The sequence below is a fragment of the Dermacentor variabilis genome, chromosome 2, assembly GCF_050947875.1.
Source record: "Dermacentor variabilis isolate Ectoservices chromosome 2, ASM5094787v1, whole genome shotgun sequence".
NCBI lineage: Eukaryota > Metazoa > Arthropoda > Arachnida > Ixodida > Ixodidae > Dermacentor > Dermacentor variabilis.
This window is the reverse complement of record NC_134569.1, coordinates 107,704,826-107,728,219: the sequence shown is the minus strand read 5'-3', so window position 1 is coordinate 107,728,219 and position 23,394 is coordinate 107,704,826. Positions and strand designations below refer to the sequence as shown.

Sequence of the window (23,394 nt, the reverse complement as noted above, 5' to 3'; positions counted from 1 at the left end):
CTATCAAAGCCGACCGGCTGACTTTTAGCAACCTATCAAGTCCGTCTGACGTAGGCGCGATGAGCAAATCAGTAGATAGCTCTTCTAACTTTCCCGTGTCGGGCGTTTCCTCTCCAGTATCTGGCGCCTTTAACGTTACAGACTCAAGTTTATTCAGTTCGGGCGTGCTCTGAATATCAGCTTGCTGCGCCTCTGACCCTTTTTCGTTGTTTGATAACGTCGGCCCCGCAACTACCGCCTTTGCAGCGAGCTCCCGAACCTTCGATCTGGTTAAGGCCTGAACACTAGCTTCACCAAACAAAAGCCCCTTCTCGCGCAGGAGGTGATCGGACCTGTTTGAAAATAGGTACGGGTACTGGGGGGGCAGCATAGATGACACTGCCGCCTCCGTCTCAAGCTGCTCCGAAAGGTCCTTCAATAAGCACTTTTGCTACCGGCAGACACACGCTATGAGCTTCCACGGCTTGCTTGATCCACGCGCACTCGCCCGTGAACATATGGGGTTCTACGTAAGATGGGTGAACTACATCCATCGTAGCGGCGGAATCGCGAAGCACTCGGCACTCTTTCCCGTTCACGAGGAGGTCTCGCATGTAAGGCTCGAGAAGCTTCATGTTCTCGTCAGTGCTGCCTATTGAAAAAAACACAACTTTTGGTGTTGTTTCCGGACACTGCGCCGAAAAGTGACCCGGCTTCTGGCACGTATAACAAACGCCCGCTCGCCTCATCTCGAACCGCTTTCTGCGTTCGGCTTCGGCTGCCGTCTCTTTACGTTTGGTCGGATTGCTTTCACTCGCATCCTCACTACGCGTGTCCCCCTTAAATCTCATGGGCGTGAACCTTGGCCTCTCAGACTTGGAGCCAAATTCACCCTTTTGACCGTCCTTAGCTCCGCGAGCTCGACGCGTCACAAACTCCTCGGCTAGCTCAGCGGCTCTAGCCACCGTACTCACGTCTGGCCTATCCAAGACCCAGTATCGCACGTTCTCCGGTAACCGACTATAAAACTGTTCTAGCCCGAAACACTGCAGAACTTTATCGTGGTCACCAAACGCTTTCTCTTCTTTGAGCCACTCCTGCATGTTCGACATAAGCCTATACGCAAACTCTGTATATGACTCACTTTTGCCTTTCTCATTTTCCCGAAACTTCCGACGGAACGCTTCCGCAGACAGCCGGTACTTTTTTAGCAGACTCGATTTTACTTTGTCGAAATCCTCTGCTTCCTCTCTATCCAAGCGAGCGACTACGTCGGCCGCCTCGCCGGGTAACAAAGTGAGCAAGCGCTGTGGCCACGTTTCCCGAGAGAACCCCTGCTTCTCGCACGTTCGCTCAAAGTTAACCAGGAACAAACCAATGTCCTCTCCAAGCTTAAACGGCCGCATCAGGTCAGTCATTTTGAACAATACGCGTTCTCCTGCACCGTGTGCCTGACTTCCATTACGAGCGCGTTCCATCTCTACCTCAAGACGCTTCATTTCCAAAGCGTGTTGACGGTCACGCTCTTGTTGCTCTCGCTCTTTCTGTTCTTTACGTTCACGCTCTTCTTTTTCTTTCTGTTCTTTAAGTTCGCGCTCTTCTTTTTCTTTTTGTTCTTTACGTTCACGCTCTTCTTTTTCTTTCTGTTCTTTAAGTTCGCGCTCCTGTCTTTTTGCAGTCTCCCTCTCTTCAATAGTCTCAAGGCATTCCGACAGCTCGTCATCCTCAGCCTCTAACTCAAGAATAGCCTTTATCAGTTCTGGTTTTCTGAGTTTGTCCGAGACATCCAGACCCAACTCTCTTGCAAGCTCCAACAATTTCGGTTTGCGCAACGACTTCAAATCCATGGCTGCTCTGAATGCTGCTTTCTCTACTGCTTACTATTGTCTTGCCGCAAACTAACCCGGCAGCAACGACAACCACAATTACCAGCTCTGTTTCTGACACTAACAAAAAGCCTGGCAAAGCTCAGAAGAAGAAAGTCCCGCACTCACCAAACCTCGCAGCCAAGAGTCCAGCGCAGTCGTTCCGCTGCAGGCAACCAGTCATCACACAGGGCTCGTTGCACTGCTCCCGGATCGTCGTTGAGCTGCTCAGCATACAGTCAACTGCATCTCTTTGCTGCTGGCCTCCGTTGTCGCGATCTCACCGCTGGCAGACAGTTGTTTGAAGTCGGAGGCGATCTCACCGCTGCCAACCAGATGTTTGGATCGCACCGCTGGTACGATCTGTTGGGAACTCGGCGCTGACGCCCGTGGTTGTACCTGGGTCGCAAGCCCCAAGGGTAGCGTTGGCCTGGCGGCCTGGGGTACAACTGGAAGCATCCGAAGGTCCCGGCAAAGCATGAGTCGACTGGTAACAACAAAACAACTTGTTTATTTTAACATCGCAAAGAGTTGGTGGTCAGGTTTGACCGAAGTAGAGAGACGGGAGAGCACTTCACTCAACAGAAGAAATCGGAGCCCTCTTTTTGGCGTCCGGGGGCAGCTGTTTTTATACTCTCGCAGTTGAGGGCAAGAAGGAACCCCTCAAAAGACGAGCACGTGAATGTACAATGGGCTAATGGTGACGCACACTGTCGTAGCGATGCCGTAGCACCATGTCGGGCACGATCTCGTAGCACCCTGTCATAGCGCTGCCGTAGCACCATGTCGAGCACGATCTCGTAGCACCCTGTTGTAGCGCTGCCGTAGCACCATGTCGAGCACGATCTCGTAGCACCCTGTTGTAGCGCTGCCGGTCGGGCACAATGACTGTAATGAGGGGATGATCCCTGCTTTCGCATCGCCTGGTTCTGGCACAATGACTGGAATGCGAGGGTGATCCGTTGCGGTCGCATCGCCGCAGTCGCGCCTGGAAACACCTGCCGATGAGCGTTGCGGTGACGACGATCGGGCCAAAATGTCTGCCGCCCCTCCGCAGTCGCGCCGGCAAAACCACGTGTCGCAGGCGAAACGCAACATGCCCTTTACGTGTGCAATCCGTACGCCTGACTATCATCCCTACTCCGCGGCGAGTGCCTGGGTACCGCTGAAGCTTTCGATAGCGTTCTCCCGGCCACCATGTTTGGTGATACGGCATCACTTCCTATTTGTGCCGTAACTCCTCCCGCCGCGACCGATGCCCCTGTAGACGTCTTCGCTCGTGCCGTCGACGCAGAACTCACACCTGCGCAGCACACCGAAATTATCAAGCTCCTCCAGCGTTTTCGTGCCTCATTTGACATTGGCCAACCATCCTTGGGCCGGGCGTCCGCAGTCGTTCACCGTATCGACACCGGCCAAGAAACACCATTGCGCCAGCGTCCGTATCGTGCGTCGGCCGCTGAACGCCGTGTCATCGACCAGCACGTTGACGACATGCTGGAGCGTGGCATCATCCAGCCCTCTAACAGTCCCTGGGCATCTCCGGTCACAAAAAAGGTGGCTACATTCGGTTGTGTGTCGACTATCGCCTCCTTAACCGAATAACGCGCAAAGTTGTATATCCTCTGCCGCGCATCGACGATGCCTTGGACAGTCTGCAGGGAGCGGAATTCTTTTCCTCGCTAGATCTACGCTCCGGGTACTGGCAAGTGCCAATGGCAGAGGCCGATCGCCAAAAGACAGCCTTTGTAACTCCTGATGGACTATATGAATTCACCGTCATGGCGTTCGGCCTCTGCAACGCGCCTGCCACTTTCGAGCGAATGATGGATAGTATTCTTCGAGGTCTGAAGTGGAAAACGTGCCTCTGTTATTTTGATGACACTGTGGTTTTTTCCACCGACTTCGCGTCGCACCTCAGCCGCCTAGAGCAAGTCCTTGCGTGCCTCTCCACTGCAGGACTGCAACTAAATTTGAAGAAATGCCACTTCGACGCTCGCACGCTTAATATTCTCGGCCATGTGGTTTCCTAGGACGGTATCCTCCCGGACCCCACGAAACTTAGCGCCGTAACCGAGTTCCCTAAACCAACCACCCTGAAAGAGCTGCGCAGTTTCATCGGCTTATGCTCATATTTCCGGCGCTTCATCCGTAACTTTGCCTCTATCATCGCCCCCTTGACGCAGCTTCTCACCGGCAGTTCTGACCTATCCGCCTGGTCCCCGGCGTGCGACGACGCGTTCTCACCTCTCCTCCAGTAATGCGACACTTCGATCCCTCTGCACCAACTGAGATCCACACGGACGCTAGCGGTGTCGGGCTCGTCGCTGTTCTTGCACAACGCAAGGATGGTTTCGAAGAGTACGTCGTCGCGTATGCCAGCCGCACCCTTACGAAAGCCGAGGCGAACTACTCGGTTACTGAAAAGGAATGTCTGGCCATCATTTGGGCAATCGGAAAATTTCGTCCTTATGTGCACGGGCGTCCATTTGACATCGTGACCGACCATCATGCCCTATGCTGGTTATCTTCACTAAAAGATCCAACAGGTTGGCTCGGCCGTTGGGCATTGCGCCTACAAGAGTACGACATACGCGTTGTTTATCGCTCCGGCCGAAAACATTCAGACGCAGGCGCTCTATCCCGGTCACCCCTGCCCTCCGGTCCTGTCCACTCGTCTATTTCCACATATGGAGCCTTCGCCCTCAACATTACCGACATGCCATCAGAGCAGCGCAAAGCCCCATGGATCTCTTCGCTTATTGACTTCCTGTCTAGCCAGTCGCCAGCGCCAATTTCTCGGACGCTCCGTCGTCAAGCCGCGTACTTCATCATTCGGGATAACCTGCTGTACCACCGCAACTACAATTCGAGCGGTCGCAAGTGGTTTCTTGTTATACCCCGACACCTGCGCCCTGACATCTGCGCTACGTTCCACGACGATCCCCAATGCGGCCACGCTGGTGTCTTAAAGACATACTCTCGCCTCCAGCTTCGGTACTACTGGCGCGGTATGTACCGCTTCGTTCGCCAGTATGCCCGTTCCTGCCTCATATGCCAACGACGCAAGACGCCACCTCAACATGCCACCGGCCCCTTGCAACTTTTACCATGCCCCGCGCGCGCGTTCGACCACGTCGGCATTGACCTATACGGTCCGCTTCCCAACACTCCAAGCGGCAACCGCTGGGTTATTGTTGCTATCGACCACCTCACGTGGTACGCCGAAAACTTCAGCCCTAGCATCTGCCACAGCAAAAGACTTCGCCCCTTTTACCCTTCAAAACCTGATTTTACGCCATGGAGCAACTCGAGAATTACTGAGCGACCGCGGTCGCGTTTTTCTCTCAGACGTCATTGCAGCATTGCTAAAGGAGTGTTGCATCATTCACCGCACTACCACAGCATATCATCCTCAAACTAATGGGATGACAGAGCGTTTCAACCGCACCGTTGGCGACATGTTGGCTATGTCTGACATGTCTGACCACTTGAATTGGGATCGCAAATTGCCTTTCGTCACCTACGCTTACAATACCGCCACGCAAAGCACCACTGGGTTCTCCCCTTTCTTTCTCCTTTACGGACACGAACCTTCATGCACTATGGACACAATTCTGCCTTACCGACCAGATGCTTCGGAGTGCACAACTGTTTCTAGAGCGGCTGCTTACGCCGAAGAATGTCGCCAGATCGCTCGTTCGTTGACATCCCAGGACCAGTGGCGCCAAAAGCATCGCCACGATTCATCTACTGCGGCTACGTGCTTTGCTCCTGGCTCACTGGTCTGGTTGTGGGTGCCCTCTACTCCTCCAGGCCTTTCCTCTAAGCTGCTCTCCAAGTACCACGGTCCTTATCGGGTACTGAAACAAACATCCGCGGTCAACTACCTCATAGAGCCAACGGAAGCGCCTTCCGACCAGCGTCATCGCGGCCAGGAAATTGTCCCCGTCTCCCGGCTCCAGCAGTGCCATGACCCCCATGTGTTTTCCTGTCCTTAGGTCGCCAGGATGGCTACTCTTTCGGTGGGGAGTGATTGAACTGAAGGCACTGGGCAGTGGGCATGGTGCTAGTGAATGAGAAGACGATGAGGAGTGCTTGCTTCCCCGTTTCGATACAGCACCGACCTGTTAAAGCCTACCGCTGCAACCTAGAACTAGTGCTGCTAGGCGAACACCCCCGTTGCAATTAGATTTCGTCATTTCGTGAAAGTAGTCACTTTGAAATTCCTAACTTGCGGTTAAGTTTAGGGCTACGGCTCAACTAGTCCACAGATATAGTGGGGGGTAGTACAAAGAAAATAAGTTCCTGGCACCATCAATGGTTAATTTTGTTCACGTGTTGTGAAGGGGATCAACTAAAGCTGGCCAATTTCTCCAGTCAGCCAAAAACTCAACACATTGAACGTTTTTAATAGTTTTTATTCACACACTCCGTACTGAAAAAGGAACTGACCTACACGCAGTGTGGAAGTGTCAATCTGCAGAAGCAATTTTCATTCGCAACTGAACTTTGTACATAATGAGCGAACACAGGTTCCAGAAGATTCAAACCAATGCGAAAATTGCACATCACGGGCTGGTCACACGCAACTTCACCATCCCGTATGATATGACGGCGACGCATTTCGTGGCTTACAGAAAGAAGGTAGAGTACAATACACGTATTTCATTGACAATATGAGAAGTAAGGACCCACAGAATTTCAAGCTGGCTACGTACATCTGCATGAAAAGGAAGTAACTTATAATTGCCCTCACTAGTTGAACTATATGCCGAATGAGGGAGCATATTTCTATAGCGCTTACAAGCACAGGTAATGTGCCTGTAGTCATACTTTATGTCATTTTCACATATACAAAAAAGCACGGCGACTATTAGGACACTATTTTGACATAACAGCAACGTAAGTAACCAACCATTCATAAAAAAGAGCACTCTTCATCGCAAGGGATATTACCAGTTGGTACTAAATTAGCATTAAACACGCTATACTTGTATTACTGGTATTATTAAATGCATTTTGCCAGCAAAACAAACAACATTGCGCCTCGTCTATAATACGCAGGTGCCCAAAAACTTGCACACACCGAAGCGGAGCCTACAGCAAAGTAACTGAGCGTATGGTACTTCTTCACTACGATATCTTAGTAGTAGCGCATCGAAACGGAACAAGAAATTACGTGCGTGCATCCTTTTGCCGCCATTGCTGTTGAAACTTGATAAAACATCGCGGCTGTGTCTTTTATTTCTTTATTTTAGCCTTGGATGTCTGCGTCGACAAAGAGTGCACAAAATGTATAGCCCACCAAACAAATCCTCAAACCCTTCAGTACAAGCATCTGACCGACAGCAGATGGGCTGCCGTCATGACGAATGGGTCGAGCGACACTGCTCCTATGTCAGTCTACTCAGGCTTGCACGGAACTGGTTTCCTCGTGCGAATAAAGCGAAATGCCTGTGCTTACCTGCTGTCATTAGGAAACCTGAAAAACTTCGCAGAACTGGAATTCCCGGTGTTAGAACAACACAGAGCCGCGCAACGGAATGTGATGCCCTCGATTCAGCCGTCTTCGTCTAATGCTTGGTTGACCTCGTTTCCTGCGTCTTCCGCGACCCTTCCGTTCTTTGCACGCCTGATCAAGCTTCTGTTTTATCTTTCCCATCTTCATACATTGGACGACAACCGAAGCAAATGAACAAGCGCGATCCGACTTGGGATATCGCCGATATCGCTGAACGAGTGGCAAGGGTGAGTGAAGGTGAGCTCGGTGGACGCGCGAAGACAACCACTTCCTGCGCTTCGCCTGACTTAAAATGTACTAAAAGAGAAACGAAAAAAATTAAGGTAACATGTCCGGCAACCGTTTCGAGCTTGCATGTTCCTTGAAACTGAAACTAGCACTCACCTACCGGGGGTTGCCGAAGGTTCCATAGAAGCCGATACCTTCAAAACATGGCGGTTCATCGGTGGTTTATGAAATTTAGCGCCATCTGTGCGAGGAAGGAACACTTCCGGCGGAAGAAAAAATAATATGACGCCATATCCGTTAAAAAACGAAGCGACGCCATTTTGTTCTCAAAGGCGAGAAATTTGTTTTGGTGGCCTGTCATTACAGCTGTATATTCAAATTATCTGCCATTCTACTTGATAGGCGTCCCGAGCATTCAGCGCGGAAACCGATGCACTCAAGATCAAGTCGTACGGGTGTCGAAATTGTACCCTTGCACAGAACATACGTTCTTTGGAGGCCGACGAAAGCTTTGGGTGTAGATTGCTGGTCGCCAAGCCCGTTGGCCAGCGCAGTCGCACGAGAACAGCTAAAAGTAAACAATTACCTCGTGGTCGCAACTCACAACTTTTGACTGAACAGGTTAAGAAACGATGAAACTACCCGCCCCACCAAATTCACACAGAGGTCAAACATCAAATTCACAAAAACAAGCAAAACAACACAATTTTTAGTGGGGAAAAAGGGGGGGAGGGTGTGTTGTAACAGCTGACCTTTGAGTGAGTGAGTGAAGAAACTTCATTGCAGGTGCGGCGAGGACGCGAACTCGTCGCGCACCCGGCTAGTCTCACGTCGGGACCGGCAGGTCTAGCCCACCGGCCAGGTCGCGGGCATGCGGGACAGCAAGGAACAGCTGACCTTTACGAGCGCGCATTTCTGCGCACTCCAAGAGGTGCATGGCATTGCAAGTGATAGCGGTGTCAACGACCCCTGTTATGGTGGGCGCTGAAACAAGGTATTTATTGATAATGATCCTCGTCACGCGCATATAAAATTGAATAGGAATTTAATTTTCCTTGAGTTAATCTAACTTTGTCTCGTCTTAATTAAAAAAAAACGAATTTTTTTTTCTCCCTGTTTGTTCCCTCCACACGATAGTAGCGCTTCAATCGCTGCTCCCATAACCGCCCTTGCTGATGCCGGTGACAATGTGTTCAGGACCGCTTTTCGCCCTAAGCTTCGCGACCTATTCGGATCGACCTTGCCATTACTCTAAAGCAATAAAGCATTGCATACCCGCCATGAGCAGTTGTAACGGTAGTTTTCAACAGCTTAGCTGAACATCCACTTTCGCAGGGCCGGGATGGCAAGCCATTTTTTTTCTTATTCTTGGAAGAGGTGGCTCAGTGGATATGGCAATCGGCTCATGAAAATGAGGCCGAAGGCTAAACTCCTGGCCACGCTGGCCACATTTCGAAGTGGCAGAGTGTGAAAGTGCTCGTGGGTTCGAAAAAAAAAAAAAGTTGATCTCTATTGCTACATGCATATTGCGTGTTTCTTTCGGACGCTGGGCGTGGGCGCCGTGACGCTGAAGACGATCACCTCACTGCGTCTCTAGCTATCACCTAAACTTGCCAGCGCTACAGTTGTTTTAGTAAACATACATTCTAAATAGTCTTCAGTGTTTAATCTCTCGTTCGAGTAACCTTTCGATGGAGGTTGCCATGGCGTTCCCCGTCCTCGCCACGGAATTACGCATCGGTGGAGCCGTGCAGCTTTCCAGCACGGCTCCCGGTGACTACACCTCGTCTGCGTCTACACCTGCGACTCCAACAACGGAACCCTCCACAATACGCCATCCCTAATAGCCCCCTTTGCAGCTGTGGAACGATAAACCTCACAATTATATTTTTTACCCGTTATGACGATAGACGATGCCAATTTTCCGTATTCGTACATTGAGGGCGAGCTCATGTGCGTACAAAACGAAACAGAAGGGACCTATATGACTTGAACGAGCACACTTTTTTCTTTTCTCACCACGGTGACTGGTCAGCAGAGGAGAGAGAGAGCATGCTGTACTGAGGCGTTCTGTCTAGTGGCCTACGATCGCATGACAAACGAGACGCTTCGTGAATGTAGGCGTTGAAAGCCGCTTCACGAAACCGTCATACGGCATTGTTTGGATCGCACCGCTGGTACGATCTGTTGGGAACTCGGCGCTGACGCCCGTGGTTGTACCTGGGTCGCAAGCCCCAAGGGTAGCGTTGGCCTGGCGGCCTGGGGTACAACTGGAAGCATCCGAAGGTCCCGGCAAAGCATGAGTCGACTGGTAACAACAAAACAACTTGTTTATTTTAACATCGCAAAGAGTTGGCGGTCAGGTTTGACCGAAGTAGAGAGACGGGAGAGCACTTCACTCAACAGAAGAAATCGGAGCCCTCCTTTTGGCGTCCGGGGGCAGCTGTTTTTATACTCTCGCAGTTGAGGGCAAGAAGGAACCCCTCAAAAGACGAGCACGTGAATGTACAATGGGCTAATGGTGACGCACACTGTCGAAGCGCTGCCGTAGCACCATGTCGAGCACGATCTCGTAGCACCCTGTCGTAGCGCTGCCGTAGCACCATGTCGAGCACGATCTCGTAGCACCCTGTCGTAGCGCTGCCGGTCGGGCACAATGACTGTAATGAGAGGATGATCCCTGCTTTCGCATCGCCTGGTTCGGGCACAATGACTGGAATGAGAGGGTGATCCTTTGCGGTCGCATCGCCGCAGTCGCGCCTGGAAACACCTGCCGATGAGCGTTGCGGCGACGACGATCGGGCCAAAATGTCTGCCGCCCCGCCGCAGTCGCGCCGGCAAAACCACGTGTCGCAGGCGAAACGCAACAGACCGCCCCGCCGGGGAAAGGAGATCCCGATGGACAGGGGACTGCATCCGCTGTCCGGAGGGATGTCGCTCGATGATGCTCATAACCGAAGTCGGGCGTCCCTCGACGTTTCTTGAGCGCAGCGCACAGAGAAGGCCTCGTTCTCTCGTTCAGGTTCGCACGGGACACTGCAAAGTGACTTCGGGAGAGTTCACATTTTTGTTCTCGTTCCCGGCAAGCGTTAGAACTACGCTGAAACTCAACCGCTCAGTCAGCAAGCACGGCACAACCCTCACTAAGCCCTGCCAGGCTCTTTCCCCTTTTTATACCACTGCCTAGTTCCTTACAGTAGTCTAGCATCACTCAGAACGCGTCCACAAATTGAAAAATTGCACTAGAAAGCATATCATCACTTTGAAACACTAAACAAAAGCAATATGTTAAAAAAAATCCTGCCTCAGGAAGAAAAACATCAGTAACAAACAATTTTTAGGCTGATTCCTACGTTAGGGGCTTCGACTTAAGCCATCGGCGTTACCGTTGAGACTCCCCTTTTTGTAACGCACCTCAAAGGAATATTGTTGTAAAGCGAGGCTCCAGCGCAGGAGGCGGCCATTTTTGGGAGAGATGGTCTGCAGCCATTGGAGAGGGCAGTGATCCGTCTCAATGATAAACCTTGAGCCGGCTAGATAGCATGACAATTTCTGAACGGCCCACACGAGACACGCACACTCTTTCTCGGTGGCGCTATACGCCTGCTCACGACTGGTCAGCTTACGACTAGCATACAGGACGGGGTGTTCTACTTCTCCATTTTCCCGTTGGCACAGTACAACGCCCATGCCTCGCTCACTAGCATCGCACTGAACAACGAACCCTTTTGTATAGTCTGGCGATCGTAGCACAGGCCGGTTTGTTAGGGCACTCTTTAGGGCGCTAAAAGCTCTTTCCTTTGTCTCGTCCCAGACGACTGTTTGAGGCTCTGTTTTTCTTAGAGCATCCGTCAGGGGAGCCGCGATATCAGAGTACCTAGGGATGTACCTCTGATAGTAGCCGGCGACAACCAAGAACGACCGAATATCGGTCTTGGTGCGCGGTTGCGGAAAGTCTCGCACAGCGGCCACTTTTATTTCAGAGGGGCGGCGACGACCCTGACCAATCACGTGACCGAGGTAGACAACCTCGGCCTGTGCTAACTGGCACTTAGGAGCCTTTACTGTCAAGCCCGCTTCGCGCAGGCGGGTTAGCACTGCCCGCAAGTGTGCCATATGCTCAGACCAGGATGCGGAGAATATCGCTACGTCGTCTAGATACGGTAAAGCGAATTCTTGCTGTCCCCGCAACACTTTATCCATGAGGCTTGAAAAACAGTATGGCGCGTTCTTCAAACCAAAACTCAACACTTTAGGACGGAATGTTCCCATTGGTGAAATGAACGCCGCATACCTACTAGCCTCTTCTGTAAGTGGAACCTGCCAATAACCCCTGACAAGATCTAGGGTGGAAATAAACTGAGCGCTACTAACTTTCTCAAGGCGCTCCTCGATGTTAGGGATCGGATAAATTTGATCCTTAGTGATGGAATTAAGCCTGCGGTAGTCGACGCAAGGACGAGGTTCCTTGCCCGGTGCCCCAACTAAAATCAAAGGGGAGGTATAATCACTCTCACCTGCCTCAATAACACCGAGCTGTAGCATTTTCTTTACCTCAGCCTCCATAATATCGCTCTGGCGGGGTGACACCCGATACGCCTTGGATCGTACTGGCTCTGTGGAGGTAAGTTCTATATCATGAGTAAGTACAGAAGTCCTACCAGGCCTCTCAGAGAACAGACCTTGAAACTCTTGTAATAGCTGGTGTAGTTCGGTTTTCTGCTCGGGCGACAGCGGTGCTTTACTGATAAGGTCACTAATGACTTGACCGGTGTCTTCCCTGTTCGTCACTGAGCCTAGTCCCGGAAGCTCGACCGGAAGCTCTTCAGGAACGTTTACCATCATGCACACCACTGCTTCCCTTTGTCTATAAGGTTTGAGCAGATTACAGTGGTAAACTTGCTGTGCTTTCCGCTTTCCTGGCAGACTTACCACGTAGTTAACGTCCGACAGTTTCTGAACAATTCGTGCTGGGCCCTCCCACTGCACGTCTAGTTTGTTGTTTAGCGATGTGCGCAATATCATGACCTCATCGCCAACCTCAAAACGACGGGCCCTGGCTGTCCGATCATAATAAACCTTGGCCCTCTGCTGGGCCTTTGTCATTGCTTCACCTGACAACTCCTGTGCCCTTCTTAAGCGTTCGAGGAGCTTAAGCACGTACTCCACCACGACTGGGTCGTCGCCCCTACCTTCCCACGATTCTCGAAGCATGCGAAGCGGAGATCGAAGCGAGCGACCGTACACCAGTTCAGCTGGCGAAAACCCCGTAGCCGCATGCGGCGCGGTCCTTAAAGCAAACATCACCCCAGGCAGACACAGCTCCCAGTCAGTTCGATGTTCAAAACACAACGCTCTCAACACGCGCTTCATGACGGAGTGGAGCTTCTCAACGGAATTCGACTGTGGGTGGTACACTGAGCTGTGTAACAGCTTTACCCCACACCTTTCGAGAAAAGTTGTCGTCAAAGCGCTAGTAAACACTGTGCCCTGATCTGATTGGATTTCCGCAGGGAAACCAACTCGCGCAAATATGGACAGTAGTGCATTAACTATCTCAACTGAGCTGAGTTCTTTAAGCGGCACTGCTTCAGGGAACTTTGTCGCTGGGCAGATCACAGTCAAAATGTGTCTGTACCCCGTGGCTGTTACCGGCAGAGGTCCCACAGTATCAATAACGAGCCGTCTAAAAGGCTCCGTAATGATAGGTACCAATTTCAACGGCGCCCTCGATTTGTCCCCTGGTTTGCCCACCCGCTGACAAGTGTCACATGTCCTCACGAAATGGTCTGCGTCCCGAAAACACCCTGGCCAATAGTACTCGTGCAAGAGACGGTCCTTAGTTTTCTTAACTCCAAGGTGTCCGGACCACGAACCCCCGTGTGACAAGCGCAACAGATCCTGACGATAGCATTGAGGAACGATCAGCTGATCGAACTCCACTCCTCTGCGGTCTAGATACTTCCGGTACAGGACTCCACCTCTTTCCACAAAACGCGCATTTTTCCTGGCGATACCTTCCTTGACATTGCAGCGTATGTTTTCTAGGCTACCATCCTTCTTTTGCTCGGCTATCAAAGCCGACCGGCTGACTTTTAGCAACCTATCAAGTCCGTCTGACGTAGGCGCGATGAGCAAATCAGTAGATAGCTCTTCTAACTTTCCCGCCTCGGGATTTTCCTCTCCGGTATCTGGCGCCTTTAACGTTACAGACTCAAGTTTATTCAGTTCGGGCGTGCTCTGAATATCAGCTTGCTGCGCCTCTGACCCTTTTTCGTTGTTTGATAACGTCGGCCCCGCAACTACCGCCTTTGCAGCGAGCTCCCGAACCTTCGATCTGGTTAAGGCCTGAACACTAGCTTCACCAAACAAAAGCCCCTTCTCGCGCAGGAGGTGATCGGACCTGTTTGAAAATAGGTACGGGTACTGGGGGGGCAGCATAGATGACACTGCCGCCTCCGTCTCAAGCGCTCCGAAAGGTCCTTCAATAAGCACTTTTGCTACCGGCAGACACACGCTATGAGCTTCCACGGCTTGCTTGATCCATGCGCACTCGCCCGTGAACATATGGGGTTCTACGTAAGACGGGTGAACTACATCCATCGTAGCTGCGGAATCGCGAAGCACTCGGCACTCTTTCCCGTTCACGAGGAGGTCTCGCATGTAAGGCTCGAGAAGCTTCATGTTCTCGTCAGTGCTGCCTATTGAAAAAAACACAACTTTTGGTGTTGTTTCCGGACACTGCGCCGAAAAGTGACCCGGCTTCTGGCACGTATAACACAAGCGCGCTCGCCTCATCTCGAACCGCTTTCTGCGTTTGGCTTCGGCTGCCGCCGTCTCCTTAGGTTCGGTCGCACTGCTTCCACTCGCATCCGCACTACGCGTGTTCCCCTTTGCTCTCATGGGTGTGAACTTCGGCCTCTCAAACTTCGAGCCAAATTCACCCTTTTGACCGTCCTTAGCTCCGCGAGCCCGACGCGTCACAAACTCCTCGGCTAGCTCAGCGGCTTTAGCCACCGTACAAACGTCTGGCCTATCCAAGACCCAGTATCGCACGTTCTCCGGTAACCGACTATAAAACTGTTCTAGCCCGAAACACTGCAGAACTTTATCGTGGTCACCAAACGCTTTCTCTTCTTTGAGCCACTCCTGCATGTTCGACATAAGCCTATACGCAAACTCTGTATATGACTCACTTCTGCCTTTCTCATTTTCCCGAAACTTCCGACGGAACGCCTCCGCAGACAGCCGGTACTTTTTTAGCAGACTCGATTTTACTTTGTCGAAATCCTCTGCTTCCTCTCTATCCAAGCGAGCGACTACGTCGGCCGCCTCGCCGGGTAACAAAGTGAGCAAGCGCTGTGGCCACGTTTCCCGAGAGAACCCCTGCTTCTCGCACGTTCGCTCAAAGTTAACCAGGAACAAACCAATGTCCTCTCCAAGCTTAAACGGCCGCATCAGGTCAGTCATTTTGAACAATACGCGTTCTCCTGCACCGTGTGCCTGACTTCCATTACGAGCGCGTTCCATCTCTACCTCGAGACGCTTGATTTCCAAAGCGTGTTCGCGCTCTTCTTTTTCTTTCTGCTCTTTAAGTTCGCGCTCCTGTCTTTTTGACCTCTCCTCAATAGTCTCAAGGCATTCCGACAGCTCGTCGTCCTCAGCCTCTAACTCAAGAATAGCCTTTAGCAGTTCAGGTTTTCTGAGTTTGTCTGAGACATCCAGACCCAACTCTCTTGCAAGCTCCAACAATTTCGGTTTGCGCAACGACTTCAAATCCATGGCTGCTCTGAATGCTGCTTTCTCTACTGCTTACTATTGTCTTGCCGCAAACTAACCCGGCAGCAACGACAACCACAATTACCAGCTCTGTTTCTGACACTAACAAAAGCCTGGCAAAGCTCAGAAGAAGAAAGTCCCGCACTCACCAAACCTCGCAGGCAGGAATTCCGCGCAGTCGTTCCGCTGCAGGCAACCAGTCGTCACACAGGGCTCGTTGCACTGCTCCCGGATCGTCGATGAGCTGCTCAGCATACAGTAAACTGCATCTCTTCGCTGCTGGCCTCCGTTGTCGCGATCTCACCGCTGGCAGACAGTTGTTTGAAGTCGGAGGCGATCTCACCGCTGGCAGACAGTTGTTTGAAGTCGGAGGCGATCTCACCGCTGCCAACCAGATGTTTGGATCGCACCGCTGGTACGATCTGTTGGGAACTCGGCGCTGACGCCCGTGGTTGTACCTGGGTCGCAAGCCCCAAGGGTAGCGTTGGCCTGGCGGCCTGGGGTACAACTGGAAGCATCCGAAGGTCCCGGCAAAGCATGAGTCGACTGGTAACAACAAAACAACTTGTTTATTTTAACATCGCAAAGAGTTGGCGGTCAGGTTTGACCGAAGTAGAGAGACGGGAGAGCACTTCACTCAACAGAAGAAATCGGAGCCCTCCTTTTGGCGTCCGGGGGCAGCTGTTTTTATACTCTCGCAGTTGAGGGCAAGAAGGAACCCCTCAAAAGACGAGCACGTGAATGTACAATGGGCTAATGGTGACGCACACTGTCGAAGCGCTGCCGTAGCACCATGTCGAGCACGATCTCGTAGCACCCTGTCGTAGCGCTGCCGTAGCACCATGTCGAGCACGATCTCGTAGCACCCTGTCGTAGCGCTGCCGGTCGGGCACAATGACTGTAATGAGAGGATGATCCCTGCTTTCGCATCGCCTGGTTCGGGCACAATGACTGGAATGAGAGGGTGATCCTTTGCGGTCGCATCGCCGCAGTCGCGCCTGGAAACACCTGCCGATGAGCGTTGCGGCGACGACGATCGGGCCAAAATGTCTGCCGCCCCGCCGCAGTCGCGCCGGCAAAACCACGTGTCGCAGGCGAAACGCAACAGCATGGACTCGGGCGCCAGGAAAAATAATTAGCTTCGAAGTCGTCGAGTGGCTGTGACGTTATGTGACTGTACGCGACAGGTGATGGAACCATTGCGCATAGAAATCATACGTCGTATTGAAAGGGAGGGAGATAGGGAAATACAGAGAGAAAGAGGGAAGATGACCAGAAATTAGACAGGAAAATGGAGAGGAGGAACTAATGCTGGTCAGTCCCACTGATTGGAAAAGAATGAGAGGGCGGCCTGCGGAGCAGTTGCCAAGCGCGCGCAGGGAAAGCGCCACGACCGCGCAGATGCTGCCGACAGCGTTTCCCAAAGCTGATGAGGAAAACAGGCAGATGGAGGAGGTGCGAGGCACCAGGAGATGGACGAGGTGAAGAGGTATAGAAGGGCGAGCAACCACCGGCCAAGCGCTTCTTGGCCGTTATTGTGCGGACGCGGCCCTTGTCGAAATCGTTTTGCCAGCCATCCCCGCAATGAAGGAGGCGCAATTTGAGATTTGATGCGGGCCCAATATGAATGTAATTCTTCCAAAAACCACGCTGTTGAGAGGCGCGCAGAACTGGGAAACAGGTGCGCGTGAACGTGTGCGCGGTATGCGTGCTTGCGGTTGTGTGTGTGCGCATACACGCACAGAAAGGCTCCCCTCTTAGCATATACGCCCGCACGCATGGACACGTGTACAAACACGCAGTTACACAAGCGCACAGACGGAGAAAGACCCAGAAAGAGAGAGAGAGAGAGAGTACTTGGGCGACAAGCTAACGCAACACAGTTGTGAGAAATGAACGGGCGCCGGCTGGGTTCCTTTTTGGGCGTCTTTTCGTTTCTCTGGGACGGCACCCGTTTCCGCCGGTGCGTGGCAAATTGCCCTAATCGCGGTCACAAATGGCACGTTCGCCCGGCAGGCGACGCCGCGTCCTGGGGCACTCCCGGGCAACCTGCTGCTGGGCTTGGAACAAAGGCAATTCCCGTTCGCTCGCAACCCCCCCCCCCCCCCCCCCAACACTGCGTGTCTCCGTGTTTGTGCGCTCGAGATTCGCATTCTCGCATCGCCGAACCCGCGGTTGCCCGGCGGCTCGTTACGAGGCCGACCTTTATCCGCGGTTGTTTGTCGCGGACGCTAATGCGCGGCGCTTGTACCGTCATAAGCATCCGTGCCGGTCGCGGAGCAGGTTTCCCCCGCAAGGTTTGCCGCCCGAGCGGGCCTTCCGGTCGCTCGCTCGTCGTTCGCGGGGCTTTCTTGGCCCGAGATAAGAGTCGGCAAGGGCGCTCGTTAGCGCGTTGTCGTTGCTGCGACCGCACTGTTTATTCCATAAACGCGCCACCCGAGATGTGCGCACACAGAGCGTGGGGACACAGGCACACGCCATACGCACACGTCCTGCAAAGAATTTCGGCTGCAATGCGCGATATGGACGGCTGGTCTACAGACCTACTGCAAGTTTACAGCGATGGTTAGCGCTGGCGGGGGGAGAGCTGAGGTAACCGTGTCACATGTGCTACAGTGGTGTTCGGTGACTGTGCCATGTTTTGGTGGATCAGTTTATCCACGACACAAAGAGCATGCCAGACTGGCTTCAAATGCTGAGCTATCAAAATATGTCTCTTTCTCATTATCGTGCGTGTTCCTTTACGGTGAAGACCTGGTGAAAAAAAAAAATGAGTCAAGAGCATCATTGAGAGCTCTTTTTGAAGTCTATCAGCTCCAAAAAGAAAAACTAGAAAAGTAAGAGAAAGAAGAAAACGTTGGGAGCACATTTTTGGAGATGGATGCCATGCAATAAGAGTAGTTTCATTAGAAGGACGGCTCGGCTATGCATAGCTATCGAAACAGCCGGTTCCACACGATGGCCACGGTTGCAATTGTCTGCGCAGCCGTGGGACGGCGAGCAAATAAATACATGACACGGTTTGCTGTCCACGGTTTGCTGTCCACGCTCTTCGCTTCTCGCTTCAAAGACGAAGTGAACAATTATTCTATCGATTTGTTTCATTGAATTACGTTGAGCTGCAGAATACGCCGTTTCATTGATACTTCTTTACTGTTACTATCCTATATTGACTCTCTACGCACGCTTGCGAAGCCTGTTTTATTGCAACAGAGCAACAACAAACAACAAATTAGCCATTGGGCGTGCCTAAGTTAGGTAGTTGTATAGGCAAATCTATTATAGTGGCACTCACCGTGGGGACGTTTACATTACGTATGAAAAACAGAAATTCAGTCGGGAACACATAGAATCCTTTGTTGAACATGTATTTCGTTGCAGTGGCGTTCGTTCTAGAGGCGTTCGACTGTGCTGTGTCAAAAAGGGTGGGACATGACGGTCTTGTGCGCTCGCTGACATAATAAATGGCCCCGACAATAACGTGGCTTAAGGAGCAGTAGTTCATTACCGGACACCTACATCTAAGCGCACGAGCGCTTGTGTACTTCGCCCACCATCGAAATGCACCCGCCTCGGCGGAGATCGAGACCGCGACCTCGAACTCGGTAGCGCAACGCCAGATAGTCCCTGAGCAAACCGCGGTGCATAAGCCGCGATAGCCTGAGTGTCAAATGTGACCAATAAAATAAGGAAGAAATTTATCGACGTGCACTTAATTCCCCTCTAATACACAATCAATTGCAAGGGGCCTCCATCAAAGGAGCGACTGCCGAGAAACGCTGACGGACGCGCGTGAAGAACGATGAGTTCACCGTCGTCTGTCGATCTTCCTTCTGATCAAGTCCTAAGCTGTCTCTGTTCCTCCAGGCTACTATCGGTGGCCAAAAGGAATCGTAAATTGAGTTAGTTGGAAGGCATTCGTGATGTTGAGTGCTCAGAAAGACGAATGCAAGTCCAGCGTTTTCCTGTTTTAACGCGACAGCGTTAAGGGCCCCCATGTCGCGGAAAATCCGACGTCGGCGTTGGGGTCGGCGCCGATGGATCCCAACGCATAATTAACCAAATTACGCTTGTTACGTATATCGCAGCGAGTAACTGACGGCAAAATATCATCTGCCAAATACCGCAGAAGTTAGTGGCGGAAAGCAATCCTCGTGTGGGAATACAAAGTGGCATTTATTAGGCATCGCATATAGCATTTATTATGTACTATTAAGCTTGTAAATTAACGTAGTTCCGCTTGCGCAGCTCTTCAGTGGTATCGTAAGGCCTAATTAATTATGCGAATGTAACAAGATAGCTTGAGCATGCTAATGAACGGGAAATTGCGTACGATAGATTGGCGCCGCGACTACGAGCCGTATGGAGACAGCAGGCAGAAGCCATACGGAGTGTCATCGTAATGAACCCACCGGAACGTATTGCACCTTTTCCTAGCGACCGTGGCCGTGACAATCCATTATCCAAGGAATTCACCAGCACTCTTTGGCACTGCCGCCAAAAAGCATTGCAGCAGCATACTTTCCCTCGAGCAACTATACAGCAGTGCCCAAGCTGATGTGGCCAGATTAGTGTTACTAATTAATGTGGTGTGTTACTAATACGTTAATTAGCGTGGTGTGTGCTACTTTTATTCGCCCAGTGTCTTTTTTGCGCTCTAAGTTTTCTAATAAATATTAGCGTGTTCTCTCTGAGATAGCGAACGAGAGGGAAGTTTAATCATATATCATGCTTAGTAGCGCATGGTTTTTGGTTTAACTATTTTAAACACACACACACACACACACACACACACACACACACACACACACACACACACACACACACACACACACACACTAGCCTGCCTCTCTTTCGCACGCACGCACGCGCTTCCGCATTCGTTTAATGGTAGCGTGTTCTTATAAAATGGATGGCGGAAATACCGCGTTTGCAACCTAAGCAGCCAGGGTGCGCTTTTTCTTTGCGTGTGCCTAAAATTCACCCTACAGAGCTATAGCTCGCGCGGGGTATCATAAATTCTGGGCTGCCGTTATCTATGCACCAGACACAGACACAAGCGAAAAAAAAAATCAGAGAGTTTCAACACCGGGAATCAAAAGTCACCATGAAATGAAGGCGACGCTGCATCTGTCGATTGAAACGCCGTGCGAAGAAATAATTTACTTTTGGCCATACCAAGCCATGGCATATATTGATGCCGGCGCGGACAGGAGGAGTGAATGCTCGGCACGGGCGGCAGAAGCGCGCACTTGACAGGCAAATAAAACGCGCTCGGCGAGCCAATGACCGCCGCGGGCAACGCGGCGGTGACACTTTTGGGGGGGGGGGAGTTCCGGAATTCAAAGCCGCGGTCCAGGCTGAATTCAGCGGGTGGCACCGCATGCATCCGAGATCACGTCACGGCACACGGTTGCGGCCGCAAAACGAAGTTGACGTCTCGGCGCATTTCTTCGACCGACAGACAGCCGGGCCGGGCGCGTTCGATCCCGGGCTTCGGGCCGCCACCGGCTGCGGCATTTTATCGCCAGTCAACCCTGCCGCTGTAAATCCCCGAGCGCCGTGCCCGAACGTGACAAAGCGCGAACTGAGACGTGCCCGGAATCTCGCCCCGCCCCGACGAGCCGGCGCTTCGTGGCTTGCCGAACAGCGAACGTCCGGACCGCGCGCTTTTTGTCGGTCAAATTGCGTGCAGCGTCGCGCTCGGTTGCAGAGGCGCGGGAACAGCGCGTCATCGTTCCGATCAGACGCATCGTGGTTTCAACATGCCTGCGCCCAGCGCCTATGCTCCTCTCTCGCGCGGGAGTTTGCTCTTAGCAACGCCGGGGAACTTGGGTCGGGACGAATAGGGGACAACGTGGGTATGCGGTATTGCACGCTGACGACACCGAGTAGCGCAGCGAACGCAAGCGCGTGTTCGCTCTGCGCGCGGAATTGACTGTCGCGAAACTTCGGCGCTGCCGCGCTGCACGGAACTGAGCGAGGCAAACAAACGCGGCTTTATTCGGTCGCCGGGAAGAGGAGCGAACGGCCACGAAAACACCCCCGACGAATTTGTTTTCTCCTAAGCCCATATTCCGCGGCCGTCGTTGCAGGCGCTCGCTATCCCGTTCGGAAACGGCGGGAGCTTTTCTTCTCGAAGGCCTCCTCTATACGGTGTCTGCGTTCGAATCCGCGATCGATGTTTTCTTTTTCTTCGGTTTCGGTGCAGTCGGCGGCGACGCTGTATGCGGGCATCGGATATAGCGCGACACGCTGCCGTTTACTGTGCAGCGCCATTGTCTCTCTCACCGCCGCGAACATTCGATTGGCGCCCAGTGGTCTGACGTGCGAGTGTATCACCGCGCAGGACCGGAGCACCCGCGCCCGCTGTCTGGGAGCCGCATCCTCTCTGTACTGTACCGAGGTGACGTCCTCACGTCGCGCCGCAGTTTGTCCTCATGATGGAGCGGTTTGCGACGCGGCGCACGTTCCTGTCGCTTTCCCGCGCAACTTTCACGGGTACTGCCTACCTTGCAGCCTCCCCCCCCCTCCCTTCTGGACAGGTACTCGCAGAAAAAGATGTTAGTGGGTGCTACTGTTTAAGAGAGAGAGAGAGAGATTAACAAACTTTTATTTAGAGCAGGCGAAACGTCTTTGTCCTAAGTGGACAGCCTTCTCAGTACGTCTTGAAGTAAACAAACATATAAAAATAAAAAAAAAACGCCCTGACATTTATTGCGCAGATTTTAAGCTTACGATGAATAAACAGATGTAAGTTGCCGTGGCTGGTAATAACAGCTATTATTCTGAAATACAAAAAAAAAAATGATGAACCAAAATGTTTCATTGTTTAGTTGTTTGACATGAAAGGTCGAGAGGGAGGAGCTTAGGTTAATTTTTATTAAGAGAGGAATATGCGAAAAAATTCAACTCGGTGGAAAACCGCAGAATCTGTAAATTAGCGAGGAGGATTCAAACAAGGGATTACTTTCGGTTCCTTTTGATTAATACAAAGAACAGGGCATCTTTAAAACGAGTTTTCTATAAAGATAAATTAGCTAGAAGCCTAAAGGAGATTATGAGACCAAAGGCGACTTCAAGAAGAGGTTTTCAAATAGAAAGGCGAGAATTTTCTGCCCATGACGTTATTAATTTCTGTTGACTGGAAAACAACGCTAAAGCGGGAGTGCCTCGCCGGCACCTTAAACGTCTTGCACTGAAGTCATGTCCACCTTCTAACTGACACGAAATATCCGAAAGTTCGAACCAAAAGCAAGTTGAACGAGCGGTCACCGTTTTAGCGATTTTTCGGCGCGGCCGAACAAAAAGGGCGATCGTATATTAGTCGCCGCCAAATTTTCGGTCGTCACGGTGTGCTTCTATGAGCAGCTGTGTCCCCGATCTCTTAATTACTGTTCATAAGAACGCCACCACGTTCACGAAACTCACGCTTCTGCAATGAGTGTGGAGCAGTGGACCTCGTGACTTAGGGCGAGGGGTCGATATTCATGTGTGGGTTGATGTTCAAGGCGTTGTTACGGACTAGTCCAATGTGAGACGCGGTGGAATAGCGGATACGGAAACGAGAAATTCTGGCATTGCTAAGCCTAATATGCTGCGCGCGTGAACAGCTCCGTGGACGTTACAGAGCTGCAGAACATCGAGCGTTGACGTGGGGCAATGTGTATACCATCAACCTTCGTTATAAGGAAATCGCTTTGTTCGATTTTCAATTCATGTTCCTGCTTTACCACCACTCTAATACAGGTACTCCGCTTCTAGCCAAATGCCGCTTATAACGAAGTCGATTCCCCGATGACATTGCTACGACGAGCGTTTGTTTGCTGTATACTATATATAGCGGCAGTTCCGCACTCTTCTGCTCGTCTGGCCGCTATAAACGGACGGCCAGCTTCCGTCGTCTATACCGGAAGAATGGTCCGAGAAAGACGTCCGCCGGAGAAATAATAACAAAAAAAAAAGGAGGGGGGGGGGGGTAGGCGGGATTTCGGGACTGAGCGAGAGCCCGCATGACCT

The 23,394-nt window shown here is 51.8% G+C and overlaps 1 long non-coding RNA gene across 1 annotated transcript in view; it reads right to left on the bottom strand.

Moving 5' to 3' along the window:
* The window catches only part of LOC142570930 (uncharacterized), a 185,330-nt gene extending 177,905 nt beyond the window's left edge, over positions 1-7,425 (bottom strand). Inside the window, exon 1 of the long non-coding RNA XR_012825715.1 lies at positions 7,312-7,425. This is a non-coding gene — a long non-coding RNA (uncharacterized LOC142570930). The remainder of the gene's footprint in view (positions 1-7,311) is intronic.
* Positions 7,426-23,394: the final 15,969 nt, after the last annotated feature.